We start from the raw sequence: 15,617 nt of genomic DNA, 5'->3' as shown, positions 1-15,617 counted from the left end.
TACCCTTTATATTTAGAATTGGATCTTACATAAAAGGGAAATATTAGAAAACAATTAGGAAAATATACTTTTAGTCTTTGAAATACCTGTTTTAACCTTTACAAAATATTATAAAAATAACAAGGATTGTGTAGGTACTTTCAAATGATTTATGGGTAAAAACAGACTAAAACGTTTGCAAGAATTGGAAAAGATTGAATGGGAATTGTAATGAGAGCCCTTTGAACATGCTTGGAAAAACCCAGTAGATATTTCCCAAAAATTGTTTCTGTAATTTTAGGTAATCTTTTTAAAAACATACTTAATGACCCATAATACTGTATTAACTGTGCGGTTGTTTCAGCCATTGAATTCTTAATGAAAACTAACAGGTCGGTATTTTTATGTGTTAGGAATCATTGGTGAAATGAGTGAATTGATCTCATTTTAAGATCCCTTTTTACTCTGAAAGTATGTTTCTGTGATTGAGTAGGAGGCCAGAAAATGATGACTTTAGTAAAAGTCTATTAAAAGTTTCAGACTGAATAACTAATGTGAGATCCCAATTTTTCCTTTTTTTCATTTTAGATTTGGGGATATTCCCTGCCCAAAAAATTCCTGGAAAATTGACTAGTATTAAGTGTGAGTAAAAGGTGTCCACTTTTTTTTTAAGTTTTGACTTTAGTTTTGTCTTGGATAGTATTTGGCAAGATTTAGCCTAGAAATTATGTAGTATTTATTACATGAGAATCAAAATTGCTTTGTTACTGGGCTGGTTTCAAAGTTTAGAACTCATTTCTATGTATCAAAATAAGGGTTTTTGTTTTTGTTTTTGATTTTTTTTTTTTTTTTTTTTTGAAATTCTTAAATGGTAAATACGCCATTGTGAAGTGAAATCTCAACTCCAAAAGTTTACCCTTTTACTAACTGGAGTAAATATATACTTACAAAGTCTTTAGCTGTAGCCATTAGTAGTAAAGAATTTGGACCTAGGCTGCGTAAGCAAGCCTTTCCAGGGCCACTATTTAATGGCAAACCAGTGACACTGGTGTTGATACAAAATAAGAAATAAATTTTCCCTTAGATAAAGCTTTCTGTGTTTTGACAGTGCCAGTTTAGAATGGCTGTAATGCTGCTCTGCCTTCTACAGCTTGCTGCACCACTCTGTAGTTACTCTATTACCATACGTTTCTATCTTTTTTGGTTAAACACTCCCTGATGACGATGATGGATTTATATACATACATCCATATTATACATATTGATATATGTGTAAGGATTTACCTTCGTCTTTATTTTGTGGGCTGGGCAAAATTTAGTGTAACAATAAGTTCATGATACTTTGGTATAAGAGTAAGTTCTTTATTTTTATAATGAACCCAAATCTAAAGTCTTTTATAGTGCATTTTAAAAGGGGAAACTTACCCAAATGTTATATTTCTATACATTTGTGTATATATGTGTGTGTGTGTATAAGCCAGTTAGTATATATCTGTACGTATATTATATACATAAAACACTATATTTTTACATACAAGTATGCTTTTATTATACAGATAATAAAGATGGGGGAAGGTTTCTGTTTTTTTCTTAATAGGTGAAGAAATCTTGAAGACCAGAAATTGGATCTTACTGAAAAACTGATGGTTTTTTTTGTTTTTTTTTTAAATTACATTGTTCAGCTATGGAAGATGGATTTTTTTTTTCATGATCCTTTGACTCTCAAGTTCATCTTTAAATGAACTCTTTTTGTTTTTGTTTTTGTTTTTGTTTTTGTGTTTGAGGAGATAACTAACCCTAGCTGTCTCCAGTCTGACAAAGGTTATTTGAATGGACTTTATCTCCCAGTAGTTGGGAGATGTTTTAAAAACACATGCTGTGTTTGAATTGTGGCTGAGAGGTTTTCTTGGCAGTGTGAAGAGGAAAATTTTTTCTGCCTCATTATTATTAATTCATGGATTGAGTGTTGGTTCGACCTACAGGCGTAATAGATTGGAACTCAGTGAAGACACAGACGTTCCTGTGAGAACAACCAGCTAATGTAAGTGGGGGAAGCAGGCATTTTTGTCATGAAAGGAGTGAACATTCTTGTCATTTAAGGCGTAATTTTCATGGATCAGTAAGAAATTAAAAGGTCATTGTTCAGATATTTTTGCTTGTACATAATTGTTTACAAACTTTTAGTTTTTGAATGGAAACATATTTTTTTCTTTCTTTTTTTTTTTTTGGAGACGGAGTTTTACTCTTGTCCCCCAGGCTGGAGTGCAGTGGCGCAATCTTGGCTCACTGCAACCTCCTCCTCCTGGGTTCAAGCAGTTCTCCTGCCTCAGCCTCCTGAGTAGCTGGGATTATAGGCATGCACCACTACACTCAGCTAATTTGTGTATTATTAGTGGAGATGAAGTTCCACCATGTTGGGCCAGGCTGATCTGGAATTCCTGACCTCGGGTGATCCACCAGCCTCAGCCTCCCAAAGTGCTGGGATTACAGGCCTGAGCCACTGCCCCTGGCCCATATTTTTTCTTTCTTTGTTTTGATAATATATGTACATTGTAAAAAAGGTAAAAACAGTATAGCCAAAGTGAAGTCCTCCTGTAATTCCATCTTCTTGGAGAAAAGCACTGGGTTATTTTGTTTCGTTTTGAAACAGGGTCTTGTGCTCTTGTCACCGAGGCTGGAGTGCAGTGGCATGATCATAGCTCACTGCAATGTCGAACTCCTGGGCTCAAGAGATCCTATTGCTGAAGCCTCCTGAGTAGCTGGGACTACAGGTGCGCACCACTGTACCTGGCTACTTTTTAAAACTTTTTATAGAGATGGAGTCTCCTTGTGTTGCCCAGGCCAGTCTCAAACTCCTAGGTTCAAGCAGTCTTCCTGCCTTGGCCAACCAAAGTGTTGGGATTAAAGGCGTGAGCCACCACGCCTGGCCTCCCATTCCTTTTTAAATAACGATTCTAGATGATTTTATAATCAAGTTCCAGTAATAAACTCTCATTGGGATTTTGACTTGAATTACATTCGATGTGTGCATTGTTTTGGGGAGAAGTAATTTGTTTAATCCTTTACTCTATTCATTATCCAGGTCTTCTGTGCCTTAGTAGTTTCATAGTTTTTTGGTTTTGTTTTTAATTTAATGTGAGTCTTGCATACTTCTTCATTTTCTTCTTGTATGTCTTTTTATTGTGAATTGTCTCTTCCTGTATATCTTTTTACTGTGAATGGTACTGTGTCATCATCTGAATGATTATTGCTGGTATGAAGGATATTTACTGCTTCTGGTAGATCTTATATTTTTATTATTTTCAGTTTGTTTTAGTTGATAGATTTTCTAGTTTGCAAGCACGTAATCTGCAGGTTCTGAATTTTTTTTTTTTTTGCCTCATCTTTTTTTTTTTGAGATGGAGTGTTGCTCTTGTTGCCCAGGCTGGAGTGCAATGGTGCTATCTCGGCTCGTTGGAACCTCTGCCTCCTGGGTTCAAGTGATTCTCCTGTCTCAGCCTTCCAAATAGCTGAGATTACAGGCACATGCCACCATGCCCGGCTAATTTTTGTATTTTTAGTAGCGATGGGGTTTCATCATATTGGCCAGGCTGGTCTCAAACTCCTGACCTCAGGTGATCCGCCCACCTTAGCCTCCTAAAATGCTGGGATTACAGGCGTGAGCCATTGTGCCCGGCCTGTCTCATCTTTTTAATATATGTTTGTAATTTATGCCTTTTTTTCCTTTGGAAAAAATTGAGTAAATGTCCTATTCATCAGATATCAAGAAATATTCATTATTGATTTCAAGATGTAGTATTGAGGAAATCACAGAATCAGAATACCCACTTCTGATACAGTAGTGATTTTTTTTTTTTTTTTGAGACAGAGTGTCGCTCTGTTACCCAGGCTGTTGGGGCGATCTTGGCTCACTGCAACCTCTGCCTCCCGGCTGCTTCAGCCTCCTGAGTAGCTGGGACTACAGGTGCCCGCCACCATGCTTGGCTAATTTTTTGTATTTTTAGTAGAGATGGGGTTTCACCATGTTGGCCAGGTTGGTCTCGGACTTCTGACCTCGTGATCTGCCTGCCTCAGCCTTTCAGAGTGCTGGGATTACAGGCGTGAGCCACTGTGCCTGGCCAGAATCAAGTTTTAGTACAAAGAAAGCATTTCCCAAGCAATGAGTCTCAAAGGAAAAAAATAGAAGAGTAATGTAATTAAACTTTCCTTCAAAGAAAGGACAGAAACATATCTCTTATGGTAAGTTTCGAAAGATCAGTATTTCATGGTCCCAGAATATGTGTTTGTTTTACATGATGTACTTAAATAATGCAAATGTATGAAGCAGGGATCTGTGGCAATCCAAATTCATCCACCAGAACTCCATCGTTGGTTTTTTGTGTCAGTGGAAACACCTTCTGGAATTGCAGGTGCAGATACTGCCTCATCTAAATAGAACTGTCTTTGTCAGCCACAAGCTCATCACCCAGTGTGTATCCAACTCTGCTTCTAGGTCGTCTTCATCGAATTCTGGGCCACCATAACTGCGACTCAGTGCTTCTTGGATTTCATTTGCATCTTCCATCATGTCCACTACCTGGTCTTGTAAATTCTCAATCTGGTCAGTTTTCACTTACTTGTATGCCTTCATTTCCCCTGCTCCCAGTTTCATTGCATCAGCCGTGGTCTTGGTATCCTTCAATGACTGGATGGTGTAATTGACTTGTTTCGTGTTGAATGACTGTTGGGTGCGATTCTCCTGCTGCTGCTCATACATCCGCTTTTGTTTTAAAACTCGCAAGCTGCGTAACGGTATTCTTTGCAGGACCCCCTCTCATCTTAATCTGGTCCTTACACTTCACTAGCTCAGTATCCAATCTAGAAATCTTCTTGTCAGTGGATTCTGCCCTGCCGTCCACCATGCCAATGCAGTCATTCAGGCTGGGCGGTGGAGCTTTAATTTCACTTTCCTGAAGAATCAGTTCATCTTGAGCGGCTGTGAAGAAACCCAAACACCTTTTTTTCTTTCTTTTTTTTTTTTTTTTTGAGATGGAGTCTGGCTCTGTCGCCCAGGCTGGAGTGCAGTGGCCGGATCTCGGCTCACTGCAAGCTCTGCCTCCCGGGTTCCCGCCATTCTCCTGCCTCAGCCTCCCGAGTAGCTGGGACTACAGGCGCCCGCCACCTCGCCCGGCTAGTTTTTTGTATTTTTTAGTAGAGACGGGGTTTCACCGTGTTAGCCAAGATGGTCTCGATCTCCTGACCTCGTGATCCGCCCGTCTCGGCCTCCCAAAGTGCTGGGATTACAGGCGTGAGCCACCGCGCCCGGCCTTTCTTTTTTTTTTTTTTTTGTCTCGCTCTGTCACCAGGCTGGAGTGCAGTGGCGTGATCTCAGCTCACTGCAGCCTCTGCCTTCCGGGTTTAAGTGATTCTCCTGCCTCAGCCTCCTGAGTAGCTGGGATTACAGGCATCTGCCATCATGCCCAGCTAATTTTTGTATTTTTTAGTAGAGATTAGGTTTCACCATGTTGGTCAGGTTGGTCTCGAACTCCTGGGCTCAAGTGATCAGCCCGCCTGGGCTTCCCAAAGTGCTGGGATTATAGGCATGAGCCACTGTGCCCGGCCTAACACCTTTTTTTCTTAATGCATATATTAGAACATCAGGAACAGTGTTGAAAGATGGTGAAGACAGTTGAATGGGTGTCCTTTTTTCATTCATCTTGAGTTAGTTTATCTCTAGTGTTTTACCATATTGCATATGCTGATGATTTCTGGTGATTATGTGCATTTATGCTGGGAAGTACCTTATAGTTTACCAAGTTTTTATTGAGTGGATATCGCACTTCAGGTTCCTTTCTGGTTTTTTTTTTTTTTTAGCTATTTTAATAGTTTAAAAAAGACAACTTCAAATACTTTTCTTCACTTTTTAACCATTTTTTCTTTTTTGAAGTCTTTCAAAAATTACTACAGAATTTTGTTTTTTGTTTTTTACCCCTTTTACTCTATTAAATATAATGAGTTTCCTAATGTTAACCCATTCCTAGTCCCAGAATAAACCTGTTTGATTAGGTAGTGTTATTTTTATTTATTTTATTTTAATTTTTATTTAGAGATGGGATCTCACTGTGTTGCCCAGGCTGGTATCAAACTCCTAGCCTCAAGTCAGTAATCCTCCCAAAGCTATGGGATTACAGGCATGAGCTACCATACCTGACCATGTTACTATTTTAATATACAGCTAGTTCAGTTTGCTAATGCTTTATTTAGGATTTTTTATCTATCATAAATCAGATGTCCAAAGCAGCTGTTTTAAACATTTTTAAAATTTTTATTTATTTAGAGACAGTGTCTTGCTCTGTTGCCCAGGCTGGAATACAGTGATGTGATCATAGCTCAGTGCAGCCTCAAACTCCTTCAAGTCTTCCTCCAGCATCAGCTCCCTGAGTAGCTGGGATTACAAACGTGACTCACTATGCCTGGCTATTGGTAAAAATATTATGACTGTTTTTTGAGTTTGTAATGTATGTGGCACAAAGTTTTGTTTTGTCTTGCTTTTTTTTTTTTGTTTTTTAAGATAGAGTCTTGCTCTGCCTCCCAGACTGAAGTGCAGTGATGTGATCATAGCTCACTGCAGTCTCAAACTCCTGGCCTCAGGTGATCCTTCCAACTCAGCCTCCTGAGTAGCTAGGACCACAGATGCATGGACCACGCCCAGCTAAATTTTTTCTTTTGGGAGGGAGACATGGTCTCACTATGTTGCCCAGGCTTATTTATTTATTTTTCGAAAGAGGGTCTTGCCCTATTGCCTAGACCAGAGTGCAGTGGTGCAGTCACAACTCACTGCAGCCTCGACCTCTTGGGCTCAAGCAGTCCTTCTGCCTCAGCCTCCCAAGTAGCTGGGAGTAAAGACATATGCCGCCATACATGGCTAATTTTTTAATTTATTGTAGAAACTGGGTCTCACTATGTTGCCCAGGCTGGTCTTGAACTTCTGGGTTCAAGCAGTTCTCCTGTCTCGACCTCCCAAAGTGCTGGCATTACAGGTGTGAGCCACTGTGCCTGGCCTGTTTTTTTTTTTTCTACTTTCATTGAGTACATTTTTGTAAATTCTTTTTCTTAAGTTAGAATACTTTCTTATTTTTCAAAGTATGAGTACATAGGTGGTATAGAGCTATCTGTGAAATGTAATTTGAAATTTTAAACTTAAAGGTCATAATCTCCTTTAAATTCTGGATGAATAGCATTTTTGTCTTTTGGCATGTAGAGATTCAGATGAGAAGTCTAATAATGTCAAGTCTGATTTTCTTTGTTGTCAATCTGATTTTTCCTGGAAGTTTGTATGATTTTGTCTTTACCATTGGAATTCACAAATTTCACCATGTCTGTGTATAGCAGAGATGTCTTTAAAGAAAAGTTCTGCCTGGCATTTGATGAGCCCCTTTAATGTGAAGACTCAAGTCCATCAAATTTAGGGAAATGTTCTTATATTGTTTATTTCATAATCTCTACAAATTCCATTCCTTTTTTGAATTTCTATTTATAGAAATTGAGTTTTCTGGAATTATTTTCATTTCTTATACAATTTTCCTCTTAGTGACCTATGTTGGCATTTTTGCTTTGGATTCGTGGAGATGTCCTGTCAGTAATTTCTTGTAATTCAGTTATTACGTTTTTCATCAGTGTGTATTCTGTTCTTTCCTCTACTGAAATCTATTTTTGAAGGTAGGGGCTAGAAATTTGAGTCTTCATCTTCTTCGTCGTCATCGCAGTTGTCATCTTTTTCTTCTTCATTATTACTATTATTTTATTTACTTTTTTGAGAAGGCGTTTCTCCCTTGTTGCTCAGGCTGGAGTGCAATGGCACAATCTTGGCTCACTGCAACTTCCACCTCCCGGGTTCAGGTGATTCTCCTGCCTCAGCCTCCCAAGTAGCTGGAATTACAGGCATGAGCCACCACACCCAGCCTGAGTTTTCTTATTTTTTAAGCTTTGTTTTTTTCTTACTCTTTTTTTTATTTTTTGAGACGGAGTCTCGCTCTGTCTCCCAGGCTGGAGTGCAGTGGCGTGATCTCGGTTCACTGCAACCTCTACCTCCAGGGTTCAAATGATTCTTTTGCCTCAGCCTCCCGAGTAACTGGGACAATAGGCGCACACCACCGCGCCCAGCTAATTTTTTATATTTTTAGTAGACACGGTGTTTTACCATATTGGCCAGACTGGTCTCGAACTCCTGACCTCGTGATCTGCCCGTCTCTGAAATCCCAGGTTGCTGGGATTACTGAGCCACTGCACCCAGCCCCACTCCTTTTTCATAGTGGTATGTTCATTTGTAGCAATGCTATATCCTTTAAAACTTGCTGAGCACATGAGGATTTTAAAATAATATCTCCTTTTTCCTACATTAACTTCTAGAGAGTGGGTTGAGAAGGTCCTGTTATTTTTCTTGGCTTCATATTTTCAAGCAGTTATTTTCTGTTGAAAAGTAACCAGGTTAACTGGGTGTGGTGGCTCATGCCTGTAATCCTAGCACTTTGTGAGGCTGAGGCGGGCAGATCACTTGAGGTCAGGAGTTCGAGACCAATCTGGCCAACGTGGTGAAACCCTTTCTCTACTAAAAATACAAAAATTAGCCAGGCGTAGTGGCAGGCGCTTGTAATTCCAGCTACTCAGGAGGCTGAGGCGGGAGAATTGCTTGAACCCAGGAGGTGGAGGTTGCAGTAAGTCAAGATCATGCCACTGCACTCCAGCTTGGGCAACAAAGCGAGACTTTGTCTCAAAAAAAAAAAAAAAAAAAAGTAACTGGGTTTTTCTTGGCAACCTGGATACTTTTTTTTTCCTTTTAAACTTAAGAAATGTATGAATGTGCATCTTTGTTTTGTGTTTTTGCATGGGATGGTATTTATTATAAAGTAATTGGAGCATCATTTAAAAGCTGGAGTGGATTTTTTTGTTTTTGTTTTTGTTTTTGTTTTTTTTAGAGATGAGGTCTCTTTTGCCCTGTTCTTGAACTCCTGGCCTCTAGTGATCCTCTTGCCTTGGCCTCTCAAAGTGCTATGGTTATAGGCAAGAGCTACTGCACCTTGCCTTGCCGTTTTCTTGAATAGCAATTATATTTGTTTTTTCCTTAGTGAAAGTTACAGAAGCTTAGTGTATGAAGATGATATATAAAGAAACTTTTCTTTTTTTCTTTATCTCTTACTTTTTCTTGTTTTACACTGTAGCTCTTAGATCTGGTTTTTTTTTTTTTTGAGATGGAGTCTTGCCCAGGCAAGGCTGGAGTGCAGTGGCACGATCTCAGCTCACTGCAACCTCCACCTCTGGGGTTTACGCCATTCTCCTGCCTCAGCCTCCCGAGTAGCTGGGACCGCAGGCACCCGGCTAATTTTTTGTATTTTTAGTAGAGACAGGGTTTCACTGGGTCAGCCAGGATGGTCTTGAGCTCCTGACCTTGTGGTCTGCCCACCTTGGCCTCCCAAAGTGCTGGGATTACAGTCGTGAGCCACTACACCCGGCCAGCTCTTAGATCTTATGAAGGAGTTTTTATTTGTTGAAACATTAGTAAGGGAGTGTTATCTACTCAGGATTCCATTTCTCCACACTCCGCCCAACTTTGGGGCTCTTTTCAGAAGCTGATTTGAAAATTAGTTGTGGACCAGATGGCTCACGCCTGTAATCCCAGCACTTTGAGAGGCTGAGGCCGGTGGATCACCTGAGGTCAGGAGTTCCAGACCAGCCTGGCCACCATGGTGAAACCCTATCTCTACTAAAAATACAAAAATAAATTATCAGGGTGTGGTGGTAGGCGCCTGTAATCCCATCAACTTGGGAGGCTGAGGCAAGAGAATCGCTTGAAACCAGAAGGTGGAGGTTGCGGTGAGCCGAGGTTGCACCACTGCACTCCAGCAGCCTGGGTGGAAGAGTGAAACTCCGTCTCAAAAAAAGAAAAAAAATTAGCCAGGTGTGGTGGTGGGCACCTGTAATTCCAGCTACTTGGGAGGCTGAGGCAGGAGAATTGCTTGAACCCAGGAGGCAGAGGTTGCAGTCAGCTGAGATCGTGCCATTGCACTTCAGCCTGGGCAACAAGAGCAAAACTTGAAACTCCATCTCCAAAAAAATAAATAAATAAATAAAATTCATTGCCAAAAAATTGTAAATTCTGCTGTGTCTTTGCATTTCATAGCTACCATTTTATTGTTTCAGTTATTTTGTTGCTGGTCTTTCTGAAACCGGTAACAGTTTCAAATATGTTCTTTGGAATGTTGATATCATGAGTGAAATTGACCTCTAAGCCTTTTATTCCCCTTCATAACTTTTTTTTTTTTTTTTTTTTTTTGGAGACAGAATCTTGCTCTGTTGCCTAGTCTGGAGTGCAGTGGCAAAATGGTGGCTCACTGCAACCTCTGCCCCTGGGTTCAAGCGGTTCTTGTGCCTCAGCCTCCCGAGTAGCTGGGACTACAGGTGTGGGCTACCACGCCTGGCTAATTTTTTGCATTTTCAGTAGAGACGGTGTTTTGCCATGTTGGCCAGGCTGGTCTTGAACTCCTGACCTCAAATGACTTTTTATTATTATTAAACTTTTTCCTTTGTTGCATATACGTCTGAAAATTATTCAGATAGCCTTTTTTTTTTTTTTGGACAGGTCTCACTCACTGTCACCCAGGCTGGAGTGCAGTGGTGTGTTCTTGGTTCATTGCAACCTCCATCTCCTGTGTTCAAGTGATTCTCCCACCTCAGCCTCCTGAGTTGCTGGGACTACGGTTGTGTGCCACCATGCCTGGCTAATTTTTGTATTTTTTGGTAGAGATGCGGTTTCACCATGTTGGCCAGGCTGGTCTTGAACTACTAACCTCAAGTGATCCACCCACCTTGGCCTCCCAAGGTGTTGGGATTACAAGCGTGAGCCACCACACTGGGCCTTAACTTTTATTTTAAATTCAGGGGTGCATGTGCAGGATGTGCAGGTGTTACACAGGTAAATGTATGTCGTGAGGGTTTGTTGTACAGATTATTTCATCACCCAGGTATTAAGCCTGGTATCCATTAGTTATTTTTCCTGGTCCTCTTCCTCCTCCCACCTTCTACCTTCTGATAGGCTCCAGCATTTGTTGTTCCCCTCTATGTCCATGTGTTCTTAGCATTTAGCTCCCACTTACAAGTGAGAACATGCTGTATTTGGTTTCCTGTTTCTGCGTTAGTTTGCTAAGGATAATAGCCTCTGGCTCCATTCATGTCCCTGCAAAGGACATGATTTTGTTCCTTTTCATTGGCTGCATACTATTCCATGTTTTGTGATTTTTCGGACTTCTGTCTTGTTGCTTCCCATCCTCACCAGCATTTAGTGCTTTTGGTATTTTGGATTTTAGCCATTTTTATTTTTTATTATTATTATTTTTTGAGACAGAGTCTCACTCTGTTGTCCAGGCTGGAGTATAGTGGCACGATCTTGGCTCACTGCAGCCTCTGCCTACCAGGTTCAAATGATTCTCCTCTCTCTGCCTCCTGAGTAGCTGGGATTACAGGTGTGTGCTACCATGGCCAGCTAATTTTTGTATTTTTAGTAGAGACGGGGTCTCACCATGTTTGCCAAGCCCATCTTGAACTCCTGACCTCAGATGACCCACCTGCCTCGGCCTCCCAAAGTGCTGGGATTACAGATGTGAGCCACTGTGCCTGAATGGATTTTAGCCATTAGAAAAGGAATTTGCAGTCCCTAATGATGTATGATGTTGGGCAAGGTTTCAAATGCTTATTTTCCATCTGTATACCTTCTTTGGTGAGGTACCTGTTCAGATCTTTTGCCTTTTTGAATTGGGGGGTTGTTTTCTTATTTTCGAGTTTCAGGGGTTATATATTTTGTGTATCAGACCTTATCACTTATGTTTTGCAAATATTTTCTCCCAGCCTGTGACTTTTTCATTGTTTCTTTCTTAAAGCTTCTTAACAGACCTTTCACAGAGCAGACCTTTTTTAATTTTAATGAACTCCAATTTAATGGGTTTTTTTTTTTTTTCAGATGGAGTTTCGCTCTTGTTGCGCAGGCTGGAGTGCAGTGGCATGATCTCGGCTCACTGCAACCTCCGCCTCCCGTATTCAGGTGATTCTCTTGCCTCAGCTTCCCCAGTAGCTGGGATTGCAGGCATTCGCCACCGTGCCCGGCTAAATTTTAATGGTTTTTATTGAAATCCAATTTATTGGTTTTCTTTTATATTTAAGTTGTTATCCATTTTATTTTTGTGAAAAGTGTAAAGTCTGTGTCTAGAATTATTTTTTTATATGTGGGTATCCATTTGTTCCAGTAACATGTTGAAAAGACTATCCTTTGCTCCTTTGTCAAAGGTCATTTGACTATGCTTGTAATCTGTATTAGTTCCTAGGACTCCCATAACAAAGTATCACAAACTGGGTAGCTACAGAAGTTTGTTGTCTCACAATTCTGAAGGTGAGATGTCCAAAACGATTTCAGCAGGGCCATTCTCCCTCTGAAGCCTGTAGAGGAATGATCCTTCCTTACCCCTTCTGGCTTCTGGTGTTTGTTGGCAATCCTTGGCATTCCTTGGTTTGTAGATGCATCACTCCAGCCACATGGTCATCTTCTCCTTGTGTATCTTCTCATCACGTCCCCTCTGTACATGTCTGTCTTTCATTTTGAGCTGGCAACATTTTTTGCTAAGATGGTTGCCTGAATCTAGTCACACACCTAATCTCCAACAAACTGTTGCCCACCCATACCCTTTTCTCTAGAGAGCATACATTCTTGTTTTTTTTTTGCAATATGGATAGAGTGAGAATTTTCTAAATTTTCAAGTTCAGATTCTTTATTCCTTTTTGCTTGATAGTTCTTGCCTCAATATATTTCTCTCCTTGCATTTCACTATAAGCAGCAGGAAAAGCCCAGGCTGTTCCTTCCACACTTTGCTTAGAAATCTCCTCAGCTAAAACCCAAGTTCATTGCTTCCAAGTTCTGCCTTCTGTGCAACAGAACACAATTCTAAGTTCTCTGTCACTTTATAACAAGAATAACCTTTCCTGCCGGGCACAGTGGTTCACACCTGTAATCCCAGCACTTTGGGAGGCCGAGGTGGGTGGATCACCTGAGGTCAGAAGTTTGAGACCAGCCTGGCCAACATGGTGAAACCCTGTCTCTACTAAAAATACAAAAATTAGCCATACGTGGTGGTGCAAGCCTGTAATTTCAGCTACTTGGGAGACAGGCAGGAGAATTGCTTGAACCTGGGAGGTGGAGGTTACAGTGAGCCAAGATGGCGCCATTGCACTCCAGCCTGGGTAACAGAGCAAGACTCCATCTAAAAAAAAAAAAAAAAAAAAAAAGCCTGTCCTCCACTTTCCAATAACTCGATCCTCATTTCTGACTGAAACCTCACCATAAGTACCTTAAGCACCTTTAATGCTCATATGCTTTAGCAGCAGTTTCTTCTCGGCCTTTTCTATCAAGCACCTCGAAAGTCTTCCAGCCTCTACCTGTGACCCAATAACAAAGCTACTTACATATTTTTAGATTTTTTTGTTTTTGTTTTTTTACGGCGACATTCACTTTCTGGTATGAAACTCTAATGGCTGTATATTGTCACATTATGTGAATATACCGTAATTTTTTAAATTATTATTTATTTTTGAAATGGAGTCTCACTCTGTTGCCCAGGCTGGAGTGCAGTGCGTGATCTCGGCTCACTGCAACCTCCACCTCCCAGGTTCAAGAAGTTTCCCTGCCTCAGGCTTCTGAGTAGCTGGGACTACAGGTGTGAGCTACCACACCTGGCTAATTTTTGTATTTTTAGTAGAGATGGGGTTTCACCATGTGCCCAGGCTGTTCTCAAACTCCTCACCTCAAGTGATCCACCAACTTCTACCTCCCAAAGTGCTGGGATTATAGGCATGAGCCACCGTGCCTGGCCATATATCATAATTTTTAAAAACAGTCTCCAGTTTTTGAACAGTTAGGTTTCTAGATATTATTTCATTATTTTTTTCCTTTCCTTTTTTCTTTTTTGAGACAGTGTCTCGCTCTGTTGCCCAAACTGGAGTGCGATGGTGCAATCTTGGCTCATTGCAACCTCTGCCTCCTGGGTTCAAGTGATTCTTGTGCCTCAGCTCCCCCAAGTAACTGGGATCACAGGTGTGCGCCACCACAGCCAGCTAAATTTTTTTCTGTTTTTTAAGAGGTGGGGTTTTGTCATGTTGTCCAGGCTGGTTGGTCTCAAACTCCGGACTCAAGTGATCTGCCCACCTTGGCCTCCCAGAGTACTGGGATTATAGGCATGAGCCACTGCGCCTGGCCTATTTCATTATTAAAAGAAGATTGTGATAACATTTCTTGTGCATTGTTACCTTTAATACTTTTGCCTTATAATAAATTCTAGAAATTGAATTGTTTGTCCAAGGGTATGTAAACTTTAAACATTTGGGTACGTGTTTAGTATCAGACTGTTACTCCTAATCTGGGTTGTTAACATCAGGGCGACTTTTCATCATGGCATACCATTCTTGCATTAAGAATTATTAGTGGGAGATATGATTGAATTTGACTTAATTGATTTCAAGTTGTAGATCACTGTTTCTGAAACCTGATCTTATGGTGTATATAAGTTTGTGGAAACCCCTTCCATATTCTTATATGTGCTCTTGTTATATGCTTTTGCAGAAGCTTGCTTGGACGTTTTAGTGTGGAGATCAGGGTATGCCGTGGACTAGGGGAGAAAATATTTGTTGTTTTGTGGACTTACTATTATGGAAAGCCCCGAAGACTTCTTTTGCTTCTTGTTTGTAATTGGTGTACAGCTCTAGTCATCTTCATTAATGTAAGCTAGATCCGTAAATGCTTTCAGAAGTAATTGTTTCGTCAGTTATTCTAGCTAAACAGGGTTTTCTCACCTAGTTATGATTATATACTTTTGAAATAAAAATGCTTATGAAAATATTTGAACTTTTTCATTTAGATGAAACATTCTACTTTAATACATTTTGTTAGCAAGTATCTTGTGTTAGTAACCTAAGTCCCATTAATAATCTAAAATGTATGTAGTGTTTTGAGACTTTCAAATTATACATATATGTATAATGTAGATCAGGCTGGGCGGGTTGGCTCACAGATGTATTCCCAGCATTTTGGGAGGCCAAGGGAGGAGGATTGCTTGAGGCAGGAGTTCAAGACCAGACTGAACAACATAGCAAGATCCTGTCTTTACAAAAAAATTTTTTTAAAAAATTAGGTGGGCGTAGTGGCATGTGCCTATAGTCCTAGATACTTGGGGGAGGCTGAGGTGGGAGAATCCCTTGAGCCCAGGAGTTCAGTGTTGCAGTGAGCTATGATCACATCATTGCACTCCAACCTGGGCAACAGAGTGAAACACTGTCTCTAAAAAGAGTTAAAAATAAAATGTAGATCTTTAGTTAACAATGCTTATTTACAATGCTGTAATCGTGTAATAAGCATCATAGAGAATATAAAAGAACAGCATGGCCTTTCTAGCCAAAATTTTACATTGCAGATGGGAATGTACAGTATTCACAATCTGTGTGTTTACAAGGCTCTGTATAAGCAAGTTTGTATTAATAAAATTTGATTCTAGCAATATGATCTCATTAGCCATGGTGATTTGAAGGAGGAAGAATTTACCTGAAATATTTTCATTCATTGTCTCCTC

The 15,617-nt window shown here is 40.3% G+C and overlaps 2 protein-coding genes and 1 pseudogene across 33 annotated transcripts in view; 2 read left to right on the top strand and 1 right to left on the bottom strand.

The window, feature by feature from the left end:
• Positions 1 to 15,617, top strand: part of SNRPE (small nuclear ribonucleoprotein polypeptide E) — a 196,244-nt gene that overhangs the window by 126,490 nt on the left and 54,137 nt on the right. The gene's annotated exons all lie outside the window — the stretch shown is intronic.
• ZC3H11A (zinc finger CCCH-type containing 11A) overlaps positions 1 to 15,617 on the top strand; it is a 59,625-nt gene that overhangs the window by 5,476 nt on the left and 38,532 nt on the right. For 9 of the 32 annotated variants that reach the window (XM_050763227.1, XM_050763284.1, XM_050763295.1 and 6 more), the window contains one exon: positions 568 to 2,020. The gene's annotated coding sequence lies outside the window, so the exon portion shown is untranslated. Of the gene's footprint in view, positions 1 to 567; positions 2,021 to 6,324; positions 6,442 to 15,617 lie in introns of those variants that run through there. The other 23 variants (XM_050763167.1, XM_050763190.1, XM_050763218.1 and 20 more) reach the window with 4 other exon arrangements.
• Positions 4,281 to 15,608, bottom strand: LOC126951445 (charged multivesicular body protein 5-like; annotated as a pseudogene).

The sequence above is a fragment of the Macaca thibetana genome, chromosome 1 (genome assembly GCF_024542745.1).
Source record: "Macaca thibetana thibetana isolate TM-01 chromosome 1, ASM2454274v1, whole genome shotgun sequence".
Taxonomy (NCBI): Eukaryota; Metazoa; Chordata; class Mammalia; order Primates; family Cercopithecidae; genus Macaca; species Macaca thibetana.
Note: the sequence above shows the minus strand (reverse complement) of the source record. Positions and strands in the feature narration are given on the sequence as shown.